Source organism: Neofelis nebulosa, chromosome 12 (assembly GCF_028018385.1).
Source record: "Neofelis nebulosa isolate mNeoNeb1 chromosome 12, mNeoNeb1.pri, whole genome shotgun sequence".
In the NCBI taxonomy this organism is placed as follows: domain Eukaryota; kingdom Metazoa; phylum Chordata; class Mammalia; order Carnivora; family Felidae; genus Neofelis; species Neofelis nebulosa.
Genome location: NC_080793.1, coordinates 23234182 through 23248216, shown reverse-complemented (window position 1 = coordinate 23248216; position 14035 = coordinate 23234182). Strand labels below are relative to the sequence as shown.

The following is a 14035-nucleotide window of genomic DNA, read 5'->3' as shown; positions in this document are numbered from 1 at the left end:
TGCTATTCCTACAGTAAATTAAAATTATATTTTGCAATTCCTCTCAGCCCCCAAACCACCACCAGTGTTCTAATTAGTTTCAGAACTGTCTTTTCCTTTCTGGAATTGATGGTTTCAGGAGTTTTTATGCACCCACAGGAACATCAAGCTGGAACTCGACCCTCTTTGTATCATCCCATCAAGAGAATCCACGGTGGGTGTTCAGTGAATGCATGATAACCAAGAAGTCTATTTCAATCACCTACTAGAAAGAAAAAATAGCCTAAAGAATCAAAATACATCTTGTCCTTGTTAAAACACCAAATATATTGATGGGAGGAGGGCCCCCTCACAATGTATACATATATCAAATCATCGCACTGTACACTTTAAATATCTTACCATTTTGTTTGTCAATTATGCCTCAATAAAGGGGCAAGGGGAGATTTTTGTTATATTTTTAAAAAAAAAACCACCAAGCATATATTGCTCTTCTCACTCTAAAAGTTCTCTTCAGCTTATCCCATAAATTTCACTGGTACGATTTACTTGGACATGTCACAATCACCCCCCAATACTGCCAAGCTCTGACCTCTCAGCTAAGCTTCCAACTCAAATTTCCAACTATCCACTGAAAATCTCTGCCTAAAACCAACACGCCTCACTGGAAGAATCCTCATACTGTCATGTTCCACCTGCTAATGGCAACAAATGTCCTTTTCTTCTTCTTTTTTTTTTTTTTAATGGTCCCAGTGGCTTTACACCCTTCTGTTGGCACTGCAAGGTTGTCCCAAAGCATACCACCACTCTGCCACAAACCCTAACCTGTCACTCACACTCAGTGCCTGGGCCTTCTGCTGTTCCCTGTGCACCGAGCTTCTCAGCCAACTTGTGCACCGAGGCCAGAATCCTACTGCAACTCCTTCCTTCACTCCAAGGCAGAGATACTGTCTCCACCCTCAGATATTCAGATGGCACTTTGTTTAAACCACAGTTGAAAATATTTATCACTGTCTACCTCATCTGAGGGATTTGTTTCCAGGGCTATCTCTGTTTATGAGCTACTTGAGAGCAGGGACCATACTTTCTTGGGGTGTGTGTGTGTGTGTGTGTATGTGTGTGTGGGCATTCACGTGTGCGTTTTAGTGTCCTCAGCAGACCGTGAGAAGAACTTAACCACAGAAGCCGCATGCAACTGAATTGACAGGGTCTCAGATAAAGTGACCAGAGAACAGATTCTGCTGGATTTGGAAGCCAGCCATCCTGCCCTAGCCTTTGAACCTCTAGGTCTCTGTGTCTCCCCCAAGGACAGCAAGCAGTTCTGTATGGAAGTACAATAAACACCGAGGAGTCCACAATGAATGCCTCATTTTCTTAACAGGACAATAACCCCTCTTCCAACAAATCACAGCCCAAGATGGCCAAGCAGCCCCTTCACAAAAGGCGATTCTGTTTCAGCTGTGATGCTCCCTGAGCAAGAGCCCGCCACCCTCACCACCCGATCACCGACTTCAGAGGGGTCCTCACTGCACACTGGTGCGATGAAACCTGCCTTCTGTTCAGTGTAGTCGGGGGCCCACCACAGACGCCCTGTTTGCCACCTAACAAAAGGTCCGCACATGCCAAACACGTGCTCCGCACCGCCCCTCCCCCCACACCCGAGACCCAGATGAAGCAGAGTCCTTGTGAGAATAACATTCTCTGCAAGGATGCTTCTTGTCTTGCTTGTCACGCAGCTGGAAATCATTTTCTTGTTCCCTGTTCATAACAGCCAGACATTCATCTCTCTCTGACAGAAACTTCGCTGAGTAATACCACATTTAGAGTCAAGAAGAGTCACACGTGCTTTGGGGACTTCACACTTCTGAGGCATGGTGGCAGCCTCAAGGAGACTCTCTAGAAGGAACAGAGGCAGGAGCGAGTGTGCACACACACACACGTACAAACAGGTGTTTGGGTATACGCAAACATACCCGTGCACACACATATAAATATGTACATACACAAACATGTCTGTAGCTTTGTGCAAGCAACACCACAAGTCCAGAAGGCTCTGTAACAAACTGTTGACAAAGGAGGTACATCACATGGGTAAGGTTAAAGGAGCAGAGGAAGGTTATTGCATTTGCTTTAAACACATCTACACCATGTGCATCATTACAAAACCCAGTTCTTTTTGTAAATGAACGCAGCACCCTTCTTCTGGTTAGAACACTTCCTACTGTGTTCATTCCCTCGGCAATTTAAACAAGATAAGTACAATGCATTAACACCAAAGAACCGTCATCGCGTGACCTCAAAATAAGTCTGATTTCGGAATGAACACTAGATTTGGATTATTCTAGGAAGTCATAAATTAAATCTAGACACTCAAACAGGTTGGGTCAAAATCGAGAATATCCAAAATGAGATGGAAAGAGGCCAAGATTATGGATAAGGCACAGCTCCATCTGTCTCTAGACTTGACATGAACAGGTAAATCCTAGCAAAACACTTCAAGTTTATAAAATGACAATGAGAATGCCAGGCTCTACCTCCTTCTTCTCCCATTTACAAGGGAAAAGCTAACTTACTCGAAGCCACCGAGACTCCAGTAGAAGAAGAATTCAACAAACATGCTGGATATTGGAAGCATTTCAAAAGAACTTCCATTAAAATAACATGGTCGAATGCAAGCTCCCTGAAAAGAAATCGCACATGTCTTGTTTTCTACAATTTCCCAGTATATGGTAGGAGTGCAACAAATATCTATTGAATATGGAGCGAATAAATGAATAAAAGATTAAATCAAGGAACAAGTAAATGAAAACTAGAATTAGCAAGCAGATAATGTCAGTTCTTATTCCCATTTTACAGCTACAAAAAGAAAAACTTTGACTTACCCGACAATAGCAAATCTGTAAATACAAAGCCTAGTGATTGCCTCTATCTTGATCCCTTCTCTTCTCTTTTGGGTTTCTTGATGTATCTCCTAGGGTCCTTCCAGATCCTAACCCTCCAGCAGCCTTCCCTGACCCTGGCCCTTACCACCACCGCCACACCTCTGAGGGCCAGGTGTCCCTCTCTGGTGCTCCCATAGTGCCCTGTGTTCATCTTGCTCCTCACACTTGCTGCCGCTGAATTGCTTGTTACAATGAATCTGTTAACATGCCTGTACCTCCTGGAAGGTAGGAGTCCTATCCCCACTCCCAGCACTGAGTACCTAGCACAATGCTTGTTATACAACAGTCAATTCAGTGCTGCTCGTGTTGAAGAGAACTGGTCTCCTTTGCCCCTCAATCATTTCTCCTTCCAAAGAGCCAGGAATATCCTTCTCTTAGGGCAGAATTTCAGAATGAAGGAAGCTTAGGGATTGGTCAAGGAGAACCACTTCAACATGGAGAAAGAAAATTGAGGATAGCATATTTACATGATATCAAATCTAGTCCATCGTTTTGATATTTAAGAAGATGGATAAAGGGAAACTTGCTACAAAGAAATGCTCCACAGTAGCACTCTCTGCATAAAGAGTCCTAAACCTTCAAAAGCATAGGCACCCATCACGGCCATCATGGAAATTGCCCTGCAAAGAGATCCATGTCAGAGGTGTTATTGGTCAAACTTTTTCTCTTTTAGAGAGAGAGACTGGTTTTGAAATTGTTTTATCTCCATATTAAATACAACAAACACAGCCTGCTCTACCTCATTCAGGCTTGTACACGTTTGTTTTAGCTCTGGACTAAAGTTAAGAGTCTGCCCTATCATTATAGCACTTTTTAAAAACAGTACTATGAAAATAAAATAAATTATAACCTAAACCCATGCACACAGTAAAACAGTCCACTTTCATTTCTGAAAGAAATTTGAATTTTACATGAACTTCAAGGTTAAAGTTTCTAGCACTGATCAGATAACAGGAGCTAACATCAAAGTACTAAGATAATTTTCTTTGCCCCACCCCCATAAGTCAGCAATAACAACAACACGATTTTGAATCCATACTAACCCTGCAGGGGAAAGGGAGAAAAAAAGGGGGGGGAGTATTTAAATAAAATCACAATCACCACCCCCCTTTCCCTCTTCACTCCCAAAAAAAACAAAGAAACAAAAAATGCATTCTTCTAAGAAATGAAATATATGAATCCTGGACTCCTTCAAATGAATGAACTAAACATGCCAAATTCCAGTTGGAATCCTGCAAAAGATAACCTGGTGGAGAATCATTCATTCAAATTGTATTCAAAGACAGTAAGGGGGCACCTGGGTGGCTCAGTCGGTTGGGTGTCCGACTTCGGCTCAGGTCATGATCTCGCGGTCCGTGAGTTCGAGCCCCGTGTCGGGCTCTGTGCTGACAGCTCAGAGCCTGGAGCCTGTTTCAGATTCTGTGTTTCCCTCTCTCTCTGACCTTCCCCCATTCATGTTCTGTCTCCCTCTGTCTCAAAAAATGAATAAACGTTAAAAAAAAAAATTTTTTTTTTAAAGACAGTAAGAAAGAAGCTGACTTCATCTCCCCTTAGTAGGGCGGCTGGGCAGCCCAGCACCTCCAGACTCAAGGCAATTAGAAGACTTGCCCCAACCAGTCCCACCTTTGACACACAGCTGAAAAGCCACCCATTCCCACCTGTGACATGAGGCTATTGTGGTGTGAAAAGAAATGCACAGAATGCCTGTCTCTCAAATAGATCCCATGGAGATTGTTCCTATCCAGAGAGGTAATGAACTAGACACCTTAGCTCTAGAGATTTAGAAGGAGACAAACAGATGATCAGAAAAGGAGGTTCTTAAAAAAGTATCAGTCTACACCATTAAGCCACTTCCACTGGAATTAAATTTAAAGAATTTTCAGAGTTGTGTCAGCCCTCACTGCAGTACCCAGAGTGCTGCTCTCTCCCCACCTCCCCACTGGATCATCCCCCAACAACCCTTTACAAGGGCATGAGCCCCATTTTGAAACTAATAATAATTCTTTCTCTTCTGTGCCACAAATATTCAACCACTGTCGTTAAATACTATGTATAACATAAACAGGGTCAAGAATGTTGGTTGCCATTAGAGTCATGTTTAAATTAGCATTAACTAGCAGGCCCTTCCCTAAACAAAACAAAATGCTTTCTTGGTCAGCTCTGTGCCTGGAGAGTGATTTTAACTCACATGCTCAAAAGGCGTCCCACCATCATTAATTTTTACTAAATTAAATTTCTCAAAAGACCACACTACCAGTTTGGCAGGACTATGGAGGAAGAAACTGCCTATTGTTTTTCCTATACTTTGTATATAATTTGGATAAGCGGGCAGCATTGCCCTAAAATTCACTAGCCATGAATTACAACAAATTGGAAAGGAATAGGGCCGCCTGGGTGGCTCAGTCGTTTAAGTGACTGACTCTTGATTTCGGCTCAGGTCATGAGCTCACAGTTTCATGGGTCTGAGCCCCACATAGGGCTCTGCACTGGCAAACACAAAGCCTGCTTGGAATTCTCTCTCTCTCTCTCTCTCTCTCTCTCTGTCCCTCCCCCATTTATGCTGTCTCTGTCTCTCTGAAAATGAACTTTTTTTAAAAATGGAAAGGAATAAAAGCTCAGCCCTTTGAAACATCCCGCCCCTCGCAATGTCACTCACTGGCTTCCTGCACCCCCCACAACTTACTGCCTGGAACCTTTCCAGCCTTCGTTACCCCAGACTCCAACTACATCTTCACTCTCTACCATTTGTCTTTCAAGAGACATATCATTTTCATCCTTCAAGGCCCTTCTGCGAAGTCTTCCCGAGTCAGAAGTTCGCCTTCCATTCCCTAGCATCTCAAGGGTTCTTAGCCACCATCCAGCTACTACATAATGGAATTAGCTACATGCTTTTTCTCTGCAATGCAGCTCTTTCTAGAGCCTCCTTTTCATCATCTTTGTGTCTGCCACTATAGAAGGAATTCAGTAATTGCTTATTCAATTAAAATTTCCTCCTTTTCTCCCAACTTTCTAAGACATCCATAAGAGTTCCTCCATGAGATATTTAAATAATAACACAATAGAGATGGGGTGGGGGGGGGGGGGGGGAGATGGGGTAACATGATATGTAAAAATAAGAAACCAAGTAGTATGATGCTCAGTTAACGAGGCCAGAGCAAACTTTCAGACTTTAAGCCAACAGCTTATGTTCCCAGTTTTATGACATCATACTTCACTTTTAAAATAAATCATGTTCCTCAAGTGTGTACGAATATGGGTACCAAAAAAACTAAAGAGAAGGAAGACAAGCCACACATTAAGCACAGACATTAAAATCTTGACCTCAAACTAAATTTCAAGTCTTGCTATTTGCTGAACCCTTGGGGCTTCCCAGTGAAAATGATACAGTGTATTCTGCCCAGATTGCAACTTTCCTTACTAAGCATTTGAAATAAGATTCTTGGCCCTAAAAATCACTAACTTCAGACTGAAGGCCATTATGTATCAAAAAGACTCAGCAAGTGAGAGTTTTACTTTCTTTGAACTTTCCAATAGGTCTAACAGAACAGATTCAAACCTCGAAAAGTCTGGGGTATAATTTTTTTTTAAAAGAAATGAAATCGCCGTTTGGTAAATATTAACTTCAAGCAAAAACAGAAGCTTCAAAATGCAAGTTGTTGAAAAGGCTGCCCCGTAAGCTCCCGTTTGTGTATTTTTCCCCATCACTCAAAGGGACACTGAGATCCTCGAGTGCTCACAGCACTGGGCAGCTGCTGATCTGGGGACAATGATGTAAACGGGAAGTCGGTCAGGCCGGACTACAGACATCACTCACCTTCATATCAGCCTTACGGCTAAGCAGGTTCACTCACTTTAATAGGATAATGGAAGACTGAATGGGGGTGAGGGAGTACTGTTGATGCCCTTTTGGAGAAGGAAAGAAAAAACAGGCAAATCAACCCCCAGGTCAAGGCTCTTCCCCCTCCAAGCATCTCCCACTGCAGGTTTTGTACCTTTAGCCCTCTTGTCCTGTCACGTCCCTCCTGGAATAACCCGTCCGCACTTTCCCTTACTCTTTTCCTATGGTTCTAACATGGGGTAACCAACCACCAGTTTCTAATTACTTGGGGAAGCTGGAAAGAACAGCAAAGATCATCACATCCCTCCATTTTCCAGATGAGGACTCCGAGATGAAGGACAAGCTGACCTGAGCGGCTGAGGTGGAACCGCTAGGGGACGCGGCGCGCCAAGGGGCTCAGATCATGACAACCCACTCCTCCCGCCCGGCTCTTCATTCCGCCCCTGCCTTCCAGCTACGCTCTTTCCCTTGTTACTCAGCTCTTCACCCTGACATTAACCGGTGTCAAGAAAACACAGCCTTAACATACTTACGATGCTAGTCGTTATTCACAATTTTGCATTTGGGGCAAATTCGCTCACTCCTACCCCTTTTTAGAGAACCAAGGGCAGAAACAACTAGATGGCAGAGTGTGAGTGTTAATGTAATTTAGTTCGGCCCAAATAGCCCCTAACTCCAGTATACACTCTTTTCCCTTCGGGCTCACTCTTCTGTTTGACAAGGGAATCACTTCCTAGGAGAACTTAGGTCTCTCCCCACCCCCCCCCCCACGCCCCCCACCCCCATGTAGTCTTCCTTGAACCAGAATCACAGGCTTTGAGTCACAGACCACTGGCTTCACAGTTATGCTTAGGCTGGGCCAACAACACTTACGCAAATACGTGAAAAACACGGACTGTTAGAGCCTGAAGGAATAAAGGATTTTACTCTAATAACTGCAGTTACATGTTTCCAATACTCAGGTTTGCAAATATGCATCTATTCCAATGGGAAACGACGCATTCACGGTGAAACTTTAACAAGCGAGCACTCACTGAAAACTCACACTTATGAAAACTCCACAGATTTCAGCAAAAAAGAAAAGAAAGAGAAGTAGCAACGGAGAACAACAATCTCAGGCCCCAGGCTGAAGGCAGCAACAAGTCCTGGGTGCCGTCATCCCTTACATATCAAAGGCCAAATGGCAGCAAAGAAAAAAAACAAGAAAAAAATTTAAATCCATTCATAACAAGCTAGTCCTACACAAACCAAACGAGCCTGTCGGTTTCAAAACCACCAATTCAAAGCCAGGTCCCTCCCTTGCCTTCAATTTCCCAGTTACTTGCTAAGCGTGTTTGTTAGGCGGCTGGACAGAAACTAAGTTTAAAGTCCGCAGCCCCGGAGAGACTACGAAGCAGTCGGTGAGAAGCAAGCAGTGCGGGCGCTCCGGGCTGCGGGGCGCGGGGAGCCCCAGGGTTCCACGTCCACCTGGACCCGGCTTTGGGGCAATTTCGGGCCCCCCCATCCCCGCAAGCCTCCTCGCGCTCCCACCCAGACCCAGGTAACCCGAGGCCACCTACGTGTCACTTGGGCGGGTCCGGGCCGCAGACGCTGCACAAAGCGCGGGCCCCGGGGCGCACTGACCTGGCCGGGGGACGGAAGGGCCGGCGGCCCGGACGGCTGCGGCAACTTCCCTCCCGGGGCTCGGTCAACTGGTTGGTCGGGGAGACCAGGGGAGCCTCGCCTCCCGCTCGCCAGCTCGCAAGCGCGCACGCCCACCCACAGCCGACACAGGCGAGCGCGCGCGCGCACACACACTTACACTCGCTCGCACACTCGCACGCAAAGCCACAAAGCCCGTCTGCCCCGGGACGGCGCGAGACGAGCGCGCCGTGTGGCGGCTCAGGCGACTCGGCGGCCGCTGGCTCGGCGCCCAGGGGGCGCCGTCCCCCGCCCCGCGCCCTCCCCTTTACCTGCGCCCGCCGCCGCCGCTGCCGCAGCCGCCGCTGCCGCAGCCGCAGCCGCCGCCGCCCCCGGGCTGGCCTCCCGCAGCGCGGTAGCTCCCCGCGCCCCGGCCCTTCGCCCGCCCCCTCGGCGGTCGCCCGGAACGGGGCCGCCCCCTGCGCCCACCCCGCCGGGAAGCCGGGGAGGGCTCCGCGGCGCCGGGGTCCAGGCCGCCCAAGATCCGGGCGGCGCTGTGCAGCGGACGGAGGAGTCGCAGCCCGGGGAGCGCCAGCCGCGGCTCGGGCCGACTGCTCGCGCTTTGGCGCGCTGGCCGGGGCGGCGGGGGAGGGGGCGCCGAGGGAGGGCCGAAGCAGCGGCGCGAACGCCAGCCTCCTTTCTTCTTCCTCCGCCTTTCTTTTCTGCCCGCTCCACGTAGCACAAGTCAGCAACTCCCGCACCCCCGACTCCCTCCTCCTTGCTCCCCCCAGCTCGTTCCCTCACCTGGCGTGATGCCCCCGGCCCCCCGGCCCTCCGCGCTCCTCCTCCCTCATTCATTTCCCTTCCCTTCCCCGAGGCTGGCGGGAGGGGGAGGGGCACCTAAGCCTCCCATCACGACCTTAGCCGCCCCCCACAGCCCTGTGCTACCCACCCGCGGCGGGAGACCCGCAGCGCCGGCTCGGATGCTCACCCCCCCCCCGCTCCCCGCGCGCGCTCACCTCAGCGCCCGCCAGCGTGCTGGGCTGGGTGGGCTCCCCCACACGGTGCATTTTCATTTTGTCGCTCTACTCTTCCCACTTGAAAAGCTCAGGAAAACATCGCGGGGCCCGCAAAACCCCTGAAGTATGGCCTCTCTCTGGTAGTTCAGTTTCTGAACTTTGCAGGAGACATAAAAGTTTCTCCCGGCACAGCCTTTAACTGGAGGCTGCAAAGAACGAAGAGTTGACTTCTCTACTAGAAAGGTGCACACGTTTCTGTTTCTGAGTTTTCGATTGACTAGGTCTGCAGACCAAAGCAAGTGTGACCGTGCTCCCCTAGTTCTCCATAGCCAGGATTATACACGTCTCTTCCGCTTTCCCAGTGAAACTTTGCAAGTGCGAACTATCAGTTTTAGGAGAGTAATTAAGGGCGGGGAATGCACACCTGGAGGTGTGGGCGGGAGCCGCGCTGGACTAAGTGAGGCCTGGGGATCTCTTCTCAGGAAAGTGGCAGCCACAGAGGTTCGCTCTCAGGTCCTACAGCCACACCCGGTCCATCGGGGGCTTTCCAGCCGCGCCACCTCCTACCCACCTCCCACTTCCCACCCTTGGCTTCCCAGGATTTCCGGACTTTGGGCAATTCTCTGCCTGTTGCTCCGCTGCTAAAGCCGCCACACATCAAAAGTAGCTGTTTAGGGGTAAAAGCTGAGGGAGCTCTCGCCCGGAACGGTACATAGGAGACCAAGATAGCTATAGGGTAGGGGACTCACTCGGCAGGACGGATGACTGTGTCTGAGAATCGCAGAACAGCAATGGGGGGCTGCGTTTGTGGTAGACACTCGGTAATCTTGGGCTTCTCAGAAAGGAGAGGTCCCTTTAAACCGCAGTGGGCGGGGAGGGGAAGGCTTCTTGTAAGGGATGGAAACTTTTCAAGCTTCCAGTTAGGTGTCCTTGTAAGAGAACGTGACCATCTCCTGCCCGTCACTGCTTAGGACCTTGACTGTGTTCGCCTTGTGGATACGCAAGGCTAAGACCTGTCTGCCATGGGTTACTACTTGAAGCGGGTTCTTTTTAACATAATCTATCAAATACCACCCCCCACCCACACACCTTTTTTGAAGATTTTGTTTTTTTAAGTAATCCCTACACCCAAAGTGGGGATTGAGCCTACAACCCCAAGATCAAGAGTCGCGCTCCGCCGATCGAGTCAGGCACCTCCTTTTTTTAAAAAATCAACTTCGAACAATTCTTCCTCTCCTTTCCTGCCGATTTGTGATTTATTTTACAATAATCCGCTTACAGTGTGAAAAAAATTAGAAATGTTAATACATGCACGGTGCTAATATGTTCACATACAGTGCAGAAATGCATATACATACTCTTATCTCACAAATAATGAGAGCCATTGACCTTAAACTCTAAAACATATTATATTGGACAAATAGGACAATATCCACTATAAAGTCTAATACAAAGTATGCATTGATAAGAAGAGAATACATGCTCTAAGGGCTTTTGTTTTCAACCACAGCTCTACCCAACTCAGAAAATCACTTAGCTAATTTTCCTGTCTCCTTACTACACCCTCTTTTTATTCACTGCTAGGTTTCTCAATGGCAAGACGTTAATATCTACTGAAAAGAATATTTTAAGTTTTTAAAGTATTAGCTTTATCAATAAACATTATTAGATTATTTAATTGATTTAAAAATTATTTCAATGTTTAGCCCCTCCTTATAAATCAAAAGCAAAGTATAAATGAGTTACTTGCCGACCACTCAGCTTGAATTTTTTTCAAATACATTGATTTTATCTCTTACTGTCTTAAGGAATAATGCTGCTTCTGCTTTGATTATATATTAACTGCCTTAACTACACTGGTCCTTTCTAACATCAAATGGGGAATTCTGTCCACACAAGACATATGTATTCAAGAGTTCTAAGTTGTTTGCTGTAGAACACTTTATTTCCTCTTTATTTGTTCTTCTATGGCCTAACATGAGATGGAGAACAAAATTCAAGGTCAGCCTAGACAGACCTGTCTTTCTGACAAGTGTGGACCTGTCTGAATGAAACTGCTCTGCAGCCAGCTTTAGGACAATAACTTTCAAATTCAGTGTAGGTTGTGTGCCCAGTGTAAAAGGAGAGACCAAATGAAGTCCGAGACAGAATTGAGTTCAGCACAGCGATTAAATCATCAAAACTAGTACTATGTTCCAAATGAGCCAGTTTTCTCATCTGTAAAATGGGATAATAATACCAATATGGTCTATTTTATTGGGTTCCAAGTTGTCTTTATCAAAGTAAGATAATAAATATATTTGAACAGACTTCAATATCTTCAGAATTGTCTTGAGAGAGACATCTTCAACATCTTCAATAGAGATGAAGGATACCTTGATAGACTTTCTTCAGTGTTTTTTACCTGCCTGTGGCTCTCTTGTCGTCCTGGCTATTCCCTTTCTTGGATAGTCATCCAAATGCTTTCTGCCTTAACCTTTCTCTCTTATCGTCTGCCAAGCAGTGTTTCTCTAGATTTGTTTCTTCAAATGACTTCAGCAGAGCCAAAGACTCAAAGACAGCTGGTGCTGTCAGATGTGAGAAAAAATATTTTCAGCAAAATGAAGAGAATCTTAATGAGGAATATTTCAAGTACAGTTTACATTAATATCTTAAAGAATACTATAGGCTTCGTTAGATTCCTGATGTTATCTAGTGAGTGGTCCAAGGGCTATAATTTACGAAGCGTTTTAGGAAGGAAAAATTGGCTGTCACTGCTTTTGGCTCTATTATTTGTTCAGAGCTGGTCACGCCAGTTCTCTGCCTCCCCATGTTCCCTCCTGTCTGGCACAAAGCCTTTGAAATTTTCTACAAGAGAGTAATCAAAACTATCAACAGAAAGATCTGTTGGAAACTTTCCCTCCAATCTGTTAATGTAGATACTGATTCAAAAAATATATTTTAGTGAAACAATCCTCTGAGAGAATTCAGCCTGCTTGGGAAAGTTTTTCAGGTGCCTCCGGGGCATAGGTTTCTTCCTTCTTAAAATGGGGTATTGGTGCCTGTCTGGTGTTTTTCCTTTGACTAGAAAGAAAGCATTCTCCTTAGGAAACCTTTCTATTTTAAAAGGCCAGTAGCAGAGGTGGGTGAGGCAACCCAATTTAGTAAAAAAAAATAAAAAATAACACTCTTGAGGGCAGAAGTGGCATTTGAAGATTCCAGGAATGGGGAGTGGAAGGTGGGATTGTACGGGCAGCAGCCATGTATGAGGACTACCCTGCAATAAAATGAAAGTCCTCTATGGAGACCTCTGTGCTCCCCTGCTTCCTATCGCACATTTCTGCACGAGTAATCTGGGTAGTCTGAAGTAGATTAAGGACAAGCAAATCCTTTCCTGCAGTCTTCCTCGCCCAAATAAAAAGGCTTTGATAGAAAGCAAAGGGGGAAAAAGAAGAAAATGAAGAAGAAGAAAAAAAAATATGCGTATGTGCTACATATATAATTTTGAGCTAACAATAGACTCACATACAAAGAAGTCATAGAAAGGATCAGAAAACAAAAATGGGTAAATTGCTACTAAAACTGATAGTGGAGAAAAAAAGAGAAAAACAAGATGATGAATGAGATTATGATGATAGTTTCAGTAGAATTTCTTTAATATTAAGAATATTCTGAGCATTAGAAGCTTAGCTAAAATAAATATTTTTAGTAAAATATAAATTACAGAAATTATTGATTCAAAAAATTTTAAATATGAATATAGAGATGGCTGGGTGGCTGAGTCAGTTAAACATCCAACGTCAGCTCAGGTTATGACCTCGAGGTCCATGAGTTCCAGCCCAGGGTTGGGCTCGGTGCTGACAGCTCAGAATCTGGAGCCTGCTTCAGATTCTGTGTCTCCTCTCTCTCTACACCTCCCCACTCATTCTCTCTCTCTCTCTCTCTCTCTCTCTCTCTCTCTCTCTCTCTCTCTCTCTCCCCCCCTCTCTCTCTCCTCTCTCTCTCTCTCTCTCTCTGTCTCTCTCAAGAATAAACACTAAAAAAATAAAATAAATAAAGCATGAATATATTTATAATCATTAAATAAACTGAATTCCCATTTCTAAGTCTACCTATAAAAAAGCTCAAAGATTTAGTGGGAAAGATTTATGAAATCTTTACAGACAATCTCTATTCAAATGGTTTCAAAGAATAGAAAAAGGAGGAAATCATCTCAATGATCTTACGAGGTAATAAAATCTTGATACCCAAGTCAGAAAGAAAACATATAAAGGAAAATTATTAGCCAATCTTGAAAGGCATTAAAAAATGTTATTCTTACATATGATATTACCCATCCCAGTTCAGCATGTATTTTAAAGATGTACTACATAAGCACATGAGATCGATACCCTAATGTAAGGATGATTAGAAAATATAAAGTAATTTACACTCATTTATTTTTTTTAAATCTTAGCAAACTAGGAAAGGAAACGTAATAAAGAGTTGCTACCAACAACCTAATTCTAGAAACATTACTCTTAATTTTAATTTATTAAACATTTTTATATTAAAGTTAGGAGCAAAACAAGGATAGCTTTACCATTTTAGCGTTTCTACTCAGCATTGTACTGAAGCCCCTTGCCATTAACACACACACACACACACACACACACACA

The 14035-nt window shown here is 45.2% G+C and overlaps 1 protein-coding gene across 21 annotated transcripts in view; it reads right to left on the bottom strand.

Moving 5' to 3' along the window:
* LPAR1 (lysophosphatidic acid receptor 1) overlaps positions 1–14035 on the bottom strand; it is a 355096-nt gene that overhangs the window by 125889 nt on the left and 215172 nt on the right. For 2 of the 21 annotated variants that reach the window (XM_058694585.1, XM_058694586.1), the window contains exon 1: positions 8383–8537. The exons of 14 other annotated variants lie outside the window; for them this stretch is intronic. The gene's annotated coding sequence lies outside the window, so the exon portion shown is untranslated. Of the gene's footprint in view, positions 1–8318; positions 8538–8560; positions 8653–8711; positions 8775–9398; positions 9727–14035 lie in introns of those variants that run through there. 5 more of the 21 variants (XM_058694591.1, XM_058694590.1, XM_058694592.1 and 2 more) reach the window with 5 other exon arrangements.